The sequence below is a fragment of the Artibeus jamaicensis genome, unplaced genomic scaffold (genome assembly GCF_021234435.1).
Source record: "Artibeus jamaicensis isolate MK-2021 breed Jamaican fruit bat unplaced genomic scaffold, CSHL_Jam_final contig_391, whole genome shotgun sequence".
Lineage (NCBI taxonomy): Eukaryota > Metazoa > Chordata > Mammalia > Chiroptera > Phyllostomidae > Artibeus > Artibeus jamaicensis.
In genome coordinates, this window is record NW_026521814.1 from 8627159 (window position 1) to 8642571 (window position 15413).

Genomic DNA, 15413 nt, shown 5'->3' on the forward strand with positions numbered 1-15413 from the left:
TTTTGAAAAACTGGGACATTTCCCCTATGTGAGAACGAATAAAGCTGTGTGTTTCCAGGTTATATCCCCCTGAAGAGCATCTGATTGAGATTACCTCATAGATCATCTAAAGCCACCAAGGGCCCACTTTGATCTGACTTATACCCCACTTATGAACTCAGCCAATGAAATCTGATTTTCTCATGGTATAAACCAAGATGTGGCTGAGGGTGACTTGAAGTTTGAAACATTCTGTGGTGTCTACAAATCCCTGCCATATACTGTCACCCTAGAAACCACGGCAATGAGGGTTTAGTCTCATCCAGAATAAGCAAAAGGCATAGGAACGCGGGTAATCCAGACTGTAGTCAGCATATTCTTGTTATTTCCCAACAAATGCTGGTTTTAGATCCTGTGAGAAACTAAATCTGTAGCATATGTCACAGATTTCACCTAAGTGCTTGTGGCACCTTATGTGAGGTGACTTTTAAGTATGGCTAGTCTAAGTGACACTCTCTAACATTTAGCCCATGCTGGCTTTTCTTTTTTAAAAAATCATACTTAAATTTCATAATGTCAATCAAAAAACAGTCTGCAGTTGAAGTAGACAGAAGTGGTGGTAAGATCTGCGCTGTCTGCGGGTGGGGGTGGGGCGGGTTTGGCTGTCCTTCTGCCCATGGCCTGTCCCTCCCCTCCCCAGACGGCCACCTGGCTCCTCATCAAGAGGAGGCAGTCGTGGAAAGCACTGCGTGCACCCAGCTGTGTCACTCACTAGCTCTGGAACCCTGGGGGAGATATTTAACCTCTCTGACCCTAGGTCCTCGTTTGTCAAATTGGGACTGAGACTACCTGCCTCACGGGGTTACTGTAAAGATTAAATTGTACAATGTGTATGTGGAACCTGGCAAATAATAGCTAACATATATAACGCTTACTCATGCCAGGCTCTGTTCTCTACATGTCATGTAATTCACTTAATCCTCAAATTTTATGAGGTTGTTCTAATATTATCTCCATTTTGCAGAAATTGAGGTAGAAAGAGGCCAAGAATCCTAAGACCACAGCTAGTAAGGGGTGCTGTTGCAAATAAGGTTGTTCCATGGAGTCATGGGAAAAGCATTTTGGGTCCCACACAAAGGAAGATGAGGTGTAGTGGTAAGATTTATTGGAGCAAAAATAAAGGACTGTCCCCCAGGTGCCTGGTCTCATCCACAACCAGGTGGATAAGCTCCCTTTTGCTGTGGGGAAGTCCAGCCTCTAGGGCCGCAAAGTCCATGCTTGTCCTCATCAAGCCCAGGAGGATCAGGGGCCAGAGATGCAGAACTTCTCTGCGTCTCTTTTCGGCAACTGCACATCAGCTGCCAAGACCCAATGGCACCCTGGCCATGGCTGGCGCTGCACTTGGGCCCATGTGGCTGCTAGGCCCCCACAGCTGCTAGGGGGAGGGAGCGCCGTGAATGAACGAGCGTGTGCTAGCAAAAGCTAACTTTGTTAAGCTTTGATTATATTACCTTGGGCTTGGGAAAGAGCAGGCTTTCTTTAAACTGACCAACCTCTTCCCAGGCTTGTGCTGGGTCATCCGCCATTCCAATCCAGCCTCTTACCCAGGCTTTTCAGGCTACACTCTGCCACTTTATGTCGCCATTTTGGCTCCTATTGTGCACGTCTCAAAATTGTGCCTTGCCGTCTGGTTTCTACTGTGCATGCACCTAGCAAAGGAATTTCCCCTTTACGGTTTATTCCTCCCTCCCAGCCCAGGGGTTGCAACCCAGGGGTTTCTTCCTGCAGGCTGAGGGAATGACTGTTTGGGGATGACGGCCCTTTAGCAGAGGATGTGCCAATCCCCTGGGGAGCTTGTGAATACTGCACCTTCCTAGTAAATCAGGCTTAATGTCCGATTCAGCTCTCTATTTTATTAGACTTAGTGTCTGATTCCCAATTTTCTCTCTGCTCTTATTAATAACTAGTTAGCTTCCTATGGCAAACAGTGGAGCTGGGATTTGAACCCCAGAAGACTTGCTTCTGCATTCGTCCTCAGCCGGCAGTAGTTACTGTTTTTATTACCCTTTGAATTTGGTCCATAGCACTATCCTGAAACTGCTTTTTAAAAGTATCGCCAGATCTCTCTTCTTTACTCTGTCATCGTGGTGCATGCAGTTGACTCAGTTCCTTGCTATGTCTTCTCGCAAGTCTTTCAGGATTAAATGATTCCTGACCAAGAAATAAATGCAAAATTGTCTCATTATCTGCTGGATTTGGACAAAAACTTGTAATAAATCACGACAACTCCAAGAGGAAACATTAAGGAAGTACCAAGCGGAGCTGATAAGAAATCACACATGAGATGACAAACATACATGTGCTCTGTCAAGGTCACTAGCATCTTGTGCTGAAAACACCACCACATCTGAACAGCTGGGCATGTTTTGTTGGGAAAATTATTTTTCTCTTTCTGTTGATGTAAGAAATATCCAAACCTGTAAGAATTTTTGTAAGTTTATTTGTGCCAAACTGATGGCAATTGCCAAGAAGCAAAATCTTAATGGATTGAGAAACTGCTTGAGAGAATGGCAGTTTTGTACCTATTTTATACGTTACAGTCAAAGGAGGAGAATCGAGGAGGGTACATGAGCTCCATTGGTGGTAGATTAGGGAGGAGGGAGAAAGCAAAGTGTCAGGAGGGGGCAGAATCTCTGAGATGAGACAAAAAGTAAGAGTAAAATGGATAAAAAGTGAAATGGATAGACATACACTTCTTTAACTTTGGTGGACATAGTACAGTTAACAGTTAACAATTAACATGATGAAAATAACAAGTTCTGTGGTCTCCTGCTCTGGTGGGAGATTGCACCCTGAGGGGTCTGGAAAAAGGAAATTACCCTGTCATTCCAAAGATATGTTACTATAGATGCAAAAATAGACAGACACAGTTAAGGTAAAGTTGACCTTCGTCCAGGAAGATGCTGGCCTAGGACATGACTACCTGCCATGACCTGCTTTGAGTCAGGAAGCTTTCAGTTCAGACCGTGCTGTGGAATTACTTTCGGTCTCTGAGTTTGTGAGGCTGCCGTGCAGGCCTCCCCTGAGCTTGTCAGGTTTCGTATGTGCCCCTTTTTTCATCCACATTTCTATACTTCTGCACTTGTAGGTTCAGTAATAAACAGGTGAGACCTTTTGTTCAGGAAAAAAAAGGTATCAGGGACTTGCTCATCCTTGACACCCCTGGAAATAATTCAATCTGCTACCCACCTTCTCTTTATATAGATGCAAACTATTCACTAATTGTCACAGCTCAGGCTATACATGCATTCGGACGTGCTCACACATACTCTTTCACTGTCTTCTCAACAGCAACACACTGCCTCTCCTCAAACTCAGCGTGAGAGAATCATCTTTAGCAGGAATCAAACAGAAGCAATGCCTGGAGTGCAGACATACTATTAACGGCTCACGTCTCCCACATACCCCAGGGCGTACCTTGTCCAGGCCAGTGCCTCTGTCTGTTGTCAGCCTGCCACAGGTTTCTCCATGGGAAGAAGCACTGGGACAGGAAGTGGATGCCAGGACCATGAAAGGCAGAACCCACAGTGCCTGGCAACTAACTATGGGAGGAGATAGGTGCTACCGAGAGGGAAGTGTTAAACATGACTCCAGTGTTTTCAGCATGGGAAGAGATCTTTTCAGAGACTATAAGTTGGAAAAACTAAGAGCGCAGGATCTGAAGTCAGGTTGTATTCTAGCACTGCTGCTTAGATTTTTTATCTTAAACAAGTCACTTAACTTGGCTGAGTCTCAGCTTCCTTGTCAGTAAAATGGGAGTACTAATACTTATAGCCACTTGGGATTGAGATCAAATCTTCTGTGTTAGAAAATTCCAAATAAGAATGGCTTAAATAAGGTAGATTTCAGTTTCCTCTCATACAAAATAAGCTGGGAGTTAGGCCACCCATGTACTGCTGGTCTGGCAAGGCACATGGCAGGCAGCCAGGCTTCTGTCCTCATGCTGCCCCACTTAGTGTGATTTCCAGTCCCAAGGGCACCTCATGGGCCAAGGTGGCTGCTGCAGCTCCAACAATTACATGCTTATTACAGGCAGATGGAAGGGGAGAGAGATGAAAGTTCCCTTATGTTAAGAAAACATTCTGCCAGCTTCCTACAATATATTATTAGCTACAACTTAATCACATAGCTACATCTAACTATAAGGGAAGCCAAGAAACAGTCCTCTAATGGTAGCCATGGGCCCAGGTCAGTACCAGGGCACTACTTCTCAGTACAGTGGAGGGTGTATAGGCAGGTAGCAGTCTGCAATCATGCTACCTTATAGGCCATTGCAAGACTGAGATAGACTGAGAGCTCAACAACTGTGGGTGACAATGATGAATATTACAACTCAAGTAGTGATGCCTTCCACAGAGATGTGAGAGTCAGGGAGGAGAGCTCGTAGGGCCCATGGGGTGATGAGGTCACAACAGAGGTGGATCTTAAGTAGGGGCAGTCACGATCCCTGCTGAGGCTGACCTGTGGCCTAGGAGAATGGGAAAGTAAGGTCAAAGTAAAAGCAAATAAGTAAGGTCAAGGTGACCAAGTCAACACCCCTTCTCGGTTTTCTACCAAGAAGTGTGATGACCTTCTGGTGTAATCTAAGCCCCCAGCTTCCGGCCTGTTCCTCCGTGCCCTGGCCACTATAGTGTCCACTGTGGAGTTGTCAAAGGCTCTGGTGCAGAAGGAAATCTGGCTCTAGGTCAATCAGAATTTTAATTAAACATGGAAATGAAGATTCATGTCACTAGAACTACATTCTTACAGCCCACTGATGATTTCTGGCAGGGATAAAAATAACAGGCACAGCCCTTTGGCACTAATGAGGAGGGGGCTGTTTATTTGTTATTTTTTAATAGACTCAAATTTTATAACAGCAATTTAAAATATAATGAATCATCATTATAGAGTTTTTGCTCTTCCTTCTCCTTTTGGTTGTGTATGGATTTTGTTGACCTCCCGGTATTTTAATGTGGAACTTCCCGAGGTCATCAAATGCATGATAGAGCCATCATAACAGGTTAATGAGTGAGGGGAAAATCCTGTAATTTATTTTTTATGTGAAGGACTATTGAATGTTTTCTTGAAAGAAGAAATTTATTGAAAACGCTATATTTTAGTGAACAATGGGAAATTTTGCCTTTAACGGAGGCCTGAGCTTAAACCCTTAGGCGTGAGTGGGGCTCCCTCACACACATACAGAAAGCCTGGCTTTGACCAGGCCACATTACGGGTTGGATTGTATCCCCTGAATCTCCCTGTTTTGAAGTTCTAAACCTCAATATCTCAGAATATGACCTTATTTGGAAATAGGGCCATTGTAGATGTAATTATTTAAGATGAGGTCACTGGTGTCTTTATTAGAGGAGGAAATTTGGACATAGACACATGCACAGAGAACGTCCTGTGAAGACGGGACTTAGGCTGCCACAAGCCAAGAATTAGCAGAAGCTGTGAGAGAAGCCTGGCATACATCCTTCCCTAGCACCTTCAGAGGGAGCAAAGATCTACCAATCGTGTGTTCTAAGATTTTATTTATTTATTTTTAGAGAGAAGGGAAAGGAGAGAGAAAGAGAAGGGAAAAAATATTGATGTGTGAGAGAAACAGAAATTGGTTGCCTCTTGTACGCCCACAACCCAGGCATGTGCCTTAACCGGGAATCAAACTAGCGACTTTTTGGTTTGAGGAATGATGCCCAACCCACTAAGCAACGCCAGTTAAGGCAGATCTGTCAATCTTAAATCTTGATCTCAGACTTCTAGCCTCCAGAACTGTGAGACAGCAGACATCTGCTGTTTAAGAAGCCACTGCTTTTGGCACCTGGTTTATGGCAGCCCTAGAAAACTAATGCAGTCCATGACTTGAAAGATACCTCATCTGAAGTCATTTGATCTCTGCAAGCCTCCTCTTCCTAAGCTATGGGTGAGGACAGCAATGTCCACCCATCTACAACTGAGGATCAGATGTAAGAACCTTTGAATACAGCACAGCATTACCACATGCCAAGTATTACTATTACACCTTAAAGTCAATAGTGTATTTTCTTTTCTTCCATTCTTCCTTCTTCTCTCCATCCCTTTCTCTTTTCTTTTTTTTTGTTTAAATATGTGTCAAATGTTAAAGGCTTATGTTAAATTCCTTCTTCTACCACCCAATAGTAAAAGAGGGATACTTCTGTAATATCAATAATTTGCTGGTCTTCATTGAGGACTTTAAGAACCAATGCATGTTCTGCACTAAGATTTTTTGGTCACATGACTCTCTGAGAGGAACAAATTGCAGTAGAAATGGGCAATTTGTTGGCATCTTGCATCCCAACACTGACCACCTGGCCACCTACCAGGACAGAGGACCATGCTCACTTAGTGATATTTGCTGTGGATCTGAACTAGAGTAACTTATACTTTTTTGGGCCTAGAGTTCACACATATTTTTAGTTATGACCAAGTCTGTGCTATGTGAAAATCTTTGTGCAGGCAAAACTCATTTAGCCCATGAAAGCAAAGAAAGCTTACACTCAGCTAAATCAGGTACTGCCTGAAAAATATCTTTGAGTTAAAATGAAACTATTGATAGTTGAATAAATTTGGGGTTGTTGATTTGCCACCTCCTCAAACCAATGGGCAAAATCTGAAACTGCCCCAAGGATACAGCCTTGAGATGTAAATGTGGTATTCAGACTATCTGGATGGTATATGTGACTGAACCCAGTTAAGGCCTCTTAGATAAAGTTTTAAGATTTGATGGGCAGGTGCGGAAAACTATTCGTCCTGAGGCGCCCAAGACAAGCCTCATAAGTGTTAAGTTCTCTTGCTTGTTAAACCCATCATACACCAGTTTGGGGAGGTCTGCCTCTTTCCTCAGTCTCCCCCTGCCCTTGTGTTTCCTTGGGGAAGCTTTTGGACCAGGGAAGTTAAGCTGAACACAAATTCCAAAGACAGGGAAGGGAGTGGGGAATCTCCAATTGCCTGAGTCTATTCAAGTTGTGGGTCAGCTGGTGGTCATGTCTCCTTGATGACCTCCCCCAACAGGAGTACAGGAAATATTAACAGTATAATTTATATAAAGCTGGTTATTTATCAGACACAGTGAAATACGCTTTGCATTAGTTTATTATTTCCTCACTGCAACCATATGAGGCAGGTTGTTTCTCAGATGGGAAGATGAGCTTTTTAGTTGTGACCATCCTGAGGTTTCACAGGTAAACTTGCTAGAAAATGGCAAAGTTAAGCTTCACACCCAGGTCTGCATCATAGTCCAATATCTGTTCTGAGGCTCATGATGCTGTGGGGTGTCAGGGTGTGTGTGTGTAACTGAGGTGAAATTCACATAACGCATAAACAAACCACTCAGTGACATGTAGTATGTTCACAATGTTGTGCAACCACCACTTCTACTAATTCCAAAGTATTTTAATCATCCCAAAGGAAGCCCTATACCCTTCGAGCAATTATTTCTGAATCTCCTTTCCCTTGCAGCTACTGGCAAATGCTATTCCGCTTTCTGTCTCTTCCTTCTCTATGAATTTATATAATCTCTGGATATTTTATATAAACAGAATAGCAGTGGCCTTTCATGTTTGTCTCCTTTCACTCAGCACAATATTTCTGAGGCTAATTCGTGTTGTAGCATGTATCCGTACTAAATCCCTTTTTATGGCTGAATAATACTGTGTGTATGTTTTTGAGGCAGAATGCCAGCAGCCGCCCACCACCCTCCTCCACCTGGAGATACGAAGAGGAACCAAGTCTAGCTGCTCAGATTCCTTCTCTAGTTTCCCCTGTCAGTCCCTGGAACCATGGACAGACTGCTGAGACGCCAAGTGCTCTCCCTTCTCCTCCTCTGCCCATATAAGTAAGGAGTGTTTGGACATGGTCTTACACCCACCTTCATGTCCAGGGCCAAAGCACCCAGGGCTCTAGAATGGGAGCACTGACCATAGCCTAGGATATGTGGTTTCCCGTTCTGTTCCCAACTTAGGATGGTAGTGTTGTCTGACTTCTTCAGGGTGTTCAGAATATTGCATCACACATGTCTCTGGTGCTCCTGGGTTGTGGTTCAGCTCTGTGCTGCAACCGGAGCAACAGTGTCCATACTGCTCTCCCTGGTTCTACAACCACAGTCACTGCAAATCATCTGCACAGAACAGTTGGCATGATCTTTCTAAACCCGCAAATGATTAAGTGATGCTGTACCCTCAATCATGCTGTGGCTCCTCATTGCTTAGGGTACACCAACACTTTCACACGAGTTCATTCAGGATCTGGACTCTCTGTGCAGTAGCATTCTTTCCTCCATATTCTCTGCATGTTCTGTCAAAATTGAGTAAGCGGGGCTTCCCCTGGCTCCCCAAGGAAGACCCAGAGGCCCTCTCTTTCATGTTCTCTTGCCAGCATGATGCCTTTTACAGCCCTTCAGAATGAGGGGAGAGGGAGCAGGACACGCCATTCTGAAATTATTTGTTTGTGTATCTGTCTCCCCACTCAAACTGTGAGTTCCTTGAGAGCAGAAAATGTATCTTTTCAGCTTTGTGTCCCCAATACCTAGCATAGTTCCTGGTATGTGGCAGGAGCTCAGTGAACATTGGTTCCTTTTGAAAAGCCAAGAATTCTAGAGAGGAGGTAATAGCCTTAAAATAATGCAGAGTATGGTGGACCTGGTTAGAAGTTGGATGCTAAGACTCATGATCTTTGGCCAATCTCTTCTAACTTCGAACAAAACATTAAGGAAGAGAATGAGGGAGGGGAAAAGTGGTCTAATGCTCTCCCCCAACACACATACACTTTCCCAAAGCAGAAGTGAGCCCTGGCTGGTGTGGCTCAGGGGACTGAGTGCCGGCTTGCAAACCAAAGGGCCACCAGTTTGATTCCCAGTCTAGGGCACATGCCTGGGTTGTGGGCCAGGTCCCCAGAAGGGGACACTTGGGAGGCAACCACACACTGATGTTTCTCTCTGTCTCTTCTCTTTCCCTTCCTCTCTCTAAAAATAAATAAATTCTTTAAACAAATAAAATTTTAACTGTCAGAAACACTGTAGGATTGTTAAGGTGAATAATGACAGTTACATGGTTAGATATAGATTCTTTTTTCACTGAATATATGGAAATGATGCCAAACAAATCCTGCCTGGCAAGTTCAGAGGCTATTTTTTCCCAGCAACCTGTGCTTATTCCTCTTTCCTGACCCTCTCTCCCCTGATCGTACCCCACTTTTCTATTCCCCACCTTTACCTCCACTATAACCTGCTTCAGAAGTCCAGGGGAAGGTTGAAGAGCCGCCATTTCTGAACCTGGGATAATGAAAAACAGTTATGTTAGCATGGTTCATGGTGTTTCAGGACCATAGTTTGCCACAAGACATTCTACAGAGCTCGCAATTTCCTTCTAACATGAACATTCTCTAGCCAAGGGTGCCTTAGGAGAGTATGTGGGCGTAACGGGTGAAAATCAGGGTGTGGGAGACTTTGAGGCCTATGACCTAAACTTTGCTTCCTCCCTATGAAGTAAGAGCAAGGGCACTTCTTACAGGTGTTAGTCTTGGTCATGTACATTAATAGCTTAAAACACTGTTCATACCAATGGGCGTTACTAAAGAAAAATAATTTAGAGTATGCATAGTAAGCAGAAGATATTGTATAAATTTGAAATGCAAGAACTTTTGCCTTTAGATGCAAGAGATTTTCTGTCACAGAGACTCTTTAAATTTATATTTTTCCAAACATGTAATAATGACAGACCAGATAGAAAAAGCCAAAAAACATATTACTGGGAAAGGACTAAATCTAAGTATTTTGACAATAAGAATTTTTTAAAAATGTCCAAAGTGCTCAGCTACACTTAGCCATAGGTCTTCTGAGATCAGAAGCGGGCAGTTGGGCTCCTGGGCATAAAAGGGTTAAGAGGGCTCCAAGCAATTCATGGTCTGTGGTTGGACTCCTGCCTGAAATCTGCCTCTGGGGTAGTTCTCGGAGCCTGAGAAAAAGAGGCTGGGAGATAGTGAGATGGGGGGGGGGGTCCTATGACCCTATAGCAATTTCCTCTGTGTTGTTCTACATCATCTGGAGTACTGCTGACCATCACCCAGGTGCACAGCTTTAACCAGCTTCTGGCTTAGGGTGGTAGAAGGGTATAGAAGCAGCTGGACCTCCTGCTGCCACAAGGGTGGGCTTTTTCACGTACTTAATGAAACCATGGGACAGGAGCACAAAATGCTATTCTAAAATCTGGCTCTGGGCTAGAGACCCAGAAAGCCAAGCAGGCACAGCTCTGAAATTATTAGACTAGTAGGGCGGGCACAGAGGAGGGCTGAGGGAGAGGGAGAACAGAACCCTTCTCTGCCTCACCACCTAAGACTAAAAAAGACAACTCACCAAAACAAGAAATGAAGCATAAATTCATTTTAAATGAAATTAATTTCATGAAACAGTTCCAAGTGGTAAAATAACTGACCGTACTATAAGCAGGAAAACTATTTGGGATAAAATACGTAAAAACTAATTCTAAGCAATCATAAAATTCAGGGAGGGGCAGTGTTCAATGTGTGGTTAAGGCATGCATAGCTTCTTGTGCTCAAAAATAGAACTACTAGAAAAATTTTAGTTAAGCGAATATGTTAGCCATGTAGAGTAATTACTAAAACTATAGAAAAACAATGTTTAGTTTCTAAACCAACAGAAGGAAAAGGGTTTTGTAGCAAACTTTATCAATTCAACAGAAAGCAGGAAATGAGAAATAAAGAATTAGGGAGAAAAGGTGGTAAAAAGGGATTTCTATCCATATGTGCTTTAGAATGATCAGGCAGTCAATTTTTCCTGAGATTCCTAGTCCACAAGCAGTGATGTTTAACAACTGACTGGGTGGAGATGGGGGCCTGATTTCTATTGTTCCCTGATTTCCGTGTGGTGTGAATACGCCCACGTTGGCCAATTTCAGGCTACCAGGGTAACATCAGTGAGTTACAAAATGCCTGAAAATGTAGCAATAACTCCCTGGGAGCTTGTGGGTGCTGCCTGCAGCACACTGCTGTTTGTTTGGGACAGACTGGCTCTTCTCCGTGGTCTCCACACTCCGTGCAATTTTTGACAATAAAATAAAAAAATTTTTAAAGATTCTCTGCATTTTACTTGTCTAACTGAAACCATATGAAAATTTATTGGGAAAACAGGAGTTGGTGGCATTCTGTTATTAGAGTATTTATCATACGGTTATGGAAGACTAGTAATTTATGATCCTTGCTAGCAAAGCCAGATCAATACAGAGATAAATGTCCTGAGCACAATAGAATTTATATCATCCACATGATAACTGACCACTGTGTCATACGTTCAATCATTCATCTCATTATCTGATATAACGAGCAGAATGTCTAATGTGTGTGATTTATTAATGCACACTAGACCCATCTAACCGGTTACCTGTCCTTGGCAACATGGTGTACAGTTGTCTACTTCCAGTAATAGGATCCCTCAAAGAGGATCAAACACCCTTTTCAATGCTAAGACATTTTCTGCTGAATTAGAACAGGTAGGAGAAATGCCCATGTTAGCATTATTCCCTCTCTTCCTTTTACCTCCTCTCCCATTCATGGATTCCTACTCCCTTCCCCTCTTCCTCCCTTCTTCCCTCCCTTTCTCTCTCCCTTCCTTTCTCCCTTTCTCTCTCTCTCTTTCTATCTATCTCATCAAAGCCAACGTTGCTCATCCTAGAATGGGGTGGGTGGGCAGATGGTCCTGAAAGAGCCTTTCCTGTCACTAATTTGCTACTGTGAGTATATTTGGTGACAGTCATTTTGTGTCACCTATCTATATGCATGTCAGTGAGTTGCAGTGACTTAAAGCTCAGGGCACACCACAGTACCAGAGCAGGAAAGTGCCCTGTTCCCTGGAGAGAGAGAATAGGGAAAATGAAAACAGAAAGCTAACCATTTTGAAGCCTACACACAGAGTTAGCTCACTAACTGCAGGAGTAGGCGGGACCCAACCCCACCCCCTTTCTTTCTGACTCCCCTAGGAACATTTGTGGCTTGCAACTGCTGTGCTTTGCTTTGCAAGGGTTAATCAGAGGACCTATTATTCAGCAAATTAAAGACTTGGCTGCCTGAGAGTTCCTTTCAGTAAGGATTAGGGTCTCTGATGCTGCTTTGATGTCATAGATGGAGCTGTTCCGTTCCTTCCTGTTAAAGGAGGAGCAGTTAAGGGCTCCCCAGGCTCTCTGGTAGTTGGTGTCTTTACTCATTCACTTGCCTAGAAAAAAAATATTTTATCTTACAAAAATTTAGTGCTGGAAGGGACAAGGCACTGGAGAGATGTCCCTGGGGGATGAAGTATTCATCTCTTTGTCTAAAATCACAGAGGCTTAGCACTAACTGGCTTCCTTGGGGGGGGGGGGGGGCACTTCCTCAGGAGCAACCGTCTTTCCAAAGAGCTATCACTGGGGCCTGGTGGTTCATTGCCCTTCACAGCTGGCCAGAGGGATGGCAGGTGACAGGTATGGTGGTGGTTTGTGTCCTCAGGAACATGAACAAAAGCAGCCAGTAGCTGGGCAAAGTCCTGACTTCCATGAGACATTTACAACTTCTTATTATCTGACAATATTTTCTCCAGGCTCGTGAGTAGTGGTTAGGTTGTTAATAAAAACCTGGCTTAGTTTATTTTCCCCAATTCGACGTCATTCTATCAATAATATTTATATAATTGGCAATAAGGCAGAGAAGTCTTTAGTCAATTTAAGTCTTTACCAAAAGAACATCCATTCGGGAAAGGGGGCTCAATGTGGGCAGACACAAGACTCGCTAGGTCATTATCTTTCTTCTTAATCTCCTCCTCCTTCACCTGCACCTCCACTATGAACTGTGGCCCGAAACTTTAGTTGGAGCCGTTATTGTCATCACTTAGGAGGCAAATCGACTGCCCCGTTGTTTCCAGGACCACTGGTGGGATGCTTCAGTCCTCTTCCAACCCCCACCTGTGGGCTTAAACTGCCCCCTACACTTTTGATTCTTGGGCTAAACTTTTTCAGCAATCTTCATTCTTTGCAATGAACCGCATATGGTAGCCTGGCACTGTGCTTTCTTTTTTTAATTTTTTCCTTGATGGACACCAGCATCTGGGAACTATATCAGCATATTATGAATCAAGAGACCTGACTATAAAAATTCACCAAATCTCTGGTAGATTTAGGTGCAGATTAAGATTAGAGAGCTCTGTGCCTTTTTCCACTGGCCACCCAGGGAGAATTTTAATTTTTACCAGATAGTATTGTGATAGAAGGCATCAGTGGGTATTGAAGAGTGTTGTAACAAACAGCCCTGTGAAATTCATGGCCATGAATAACTGTGGAGAACCAGTATTCATTACATTATATGGCATTATTTCTCTGAAAACCCAGGAAAGCTCTATATCTCTAGTCTCCTTACCAGTCAGTATCACCATCAGTAGCAGCATCATTATATCATTATAGTTCTCCAGGCAGTGGGTCTGTTTTTATGTCATGGATTTTTAGAAATGCTGTAAAAGAGACTGCCTTTTCCCTTTCACCCTGGCTGCCAGAGGGCCCAGAGCCAAATTGGTAGCCACCTATAACAAAGTAATTTATTTTGCATTTTAATTGCTATTTTTGTTTCCTAATTTGTCCTATCTTTCATTTTTCTTTTTTCCTTTTAATTATTTTTTTTATTTTGCCTTATTGTACATACCTTTATTTATTTAAACACATATTATAATGTACCTTTCTCAAATGAGAGTAGGTATTAAAAGTCAATTGCATACACTGATTTTGGGAATGTAAAATGATGCAGCTGCTTCGGAAAACCATCTAGTAGTTCAAAATATTAAATACAAAGTTACCATAGGATAATACCAAGGCATTCTGCCTTAGGTATGTGGAGCAAAGAGAAATGAAAACATATGTCCATGTGAAAACTTGTGCACAAATGGTTATAGCAGCATTATTCGTAATAGCTTACTAGTGGAAACAGTCCAAATGCCCATCAACTGATGAGTGGATAAACAAAATGGGTGTAGCCAAACAATGGAGCATTATTTAGCAATGAAAAGGGATGAAGTATTGATACGTGCTACAGTATGAACGAACTTTGAAAACATTGTATTAAGTGAATGAAAGCCAGTCACAAAAGACCACATATATTACATGAAATGTCCAGATTAGGGGTATCCATGGAAACAGAAACTAGATTGGCAGTTGCCTGGGACTGAGGAGAGTGAAGAGAAATGGGAGGTGACTGCTAATGGACACAGAGTTTCTTTCAGAGGTGATGAAATGTTCTAAAAGTTGATTATGGTCATGGTTGTACAACTTGATGAATAGGCTAAAACTCTTTGAATTGTGTACTTTAAATAGGTGAACTGTAGTGTTTGCGAATTATATCTCATCAAAGCTGTTATAAAAGTAATTTCAGTAACCAATCAACCTTAAATTTTATGGAGTAGTTTTTGCTGCTTTTCTTACACTTGTAATTTTTACTTTGCATCAGACATTTACACTGTAGCTAAACCCACTTATTTTCAGCAGATAATACAGACTCATTTGGGACTGTGACTCTCCAAGAGTAGGGATGGTCTTCTCCATAGCATGCAATTTCCCTGTATTATCTTTTTTATCCTCCTTTGAGGACTCTTTTTTTCATTGCTTTTAGAGGGACAGGAAGGCGGGGGAGAGGGAGAAAAGAGAAATACTGATGTAACAGAGAAACACTGATTGCAGGTCTCCGACCAGGGGTGGAACCGGTAAATTTGGTGTGTGCCCTGACCAGGAATCAAGCCTGCAACATTTTGGTGTATTGGACGTTGCTCCAACCAACTGAGCCACACCAGCCAGGGTGCAAATTCCCTTTATCTAGTTCAGTAAACTTGACCCATTAGGCAAAGTGTGCCATTGTTCAGCAGCAAGTTCCATGCCTGTGGGCACAAATGATGTCATTCTCTTTCCACTCCTTGTCTTTGCACAACCTGTCTCCCCTTCCTTGTCATCTTATTCCACCTGGTAGTGAAAACAAACTAGCAGAAGTGGTCAGAGCCACAGGGAATGCAGTGGCGTCGCCACAGGCGAGGAAAGAGAATGTTTCAAGGTGAAATAGGTCATTGGTGACCATCAGTGAACAGAAAAGTTGAGGAGGATGAGAACTAAAAAGAGATCATTGAATTGGTAACGTAAAGGCTTTTGGTTTCCATTGAGAGATTATAGTCGGGTAGTGAAGGTAGAAGGTAGGTTGTTGTGTTCACAAAGATTTAGCTACAGATCTACCCATTGAATTTGAGTTGGCCTAAGATTCCACTGGTGGCCCTTTCTTTTTTGTTTCTATACCTTTGGCTTATCTTCAGGTTCCACAGCTACAACCTCACTTTCCTTTCTCATTTCCTTAATTCAGACTGTAAG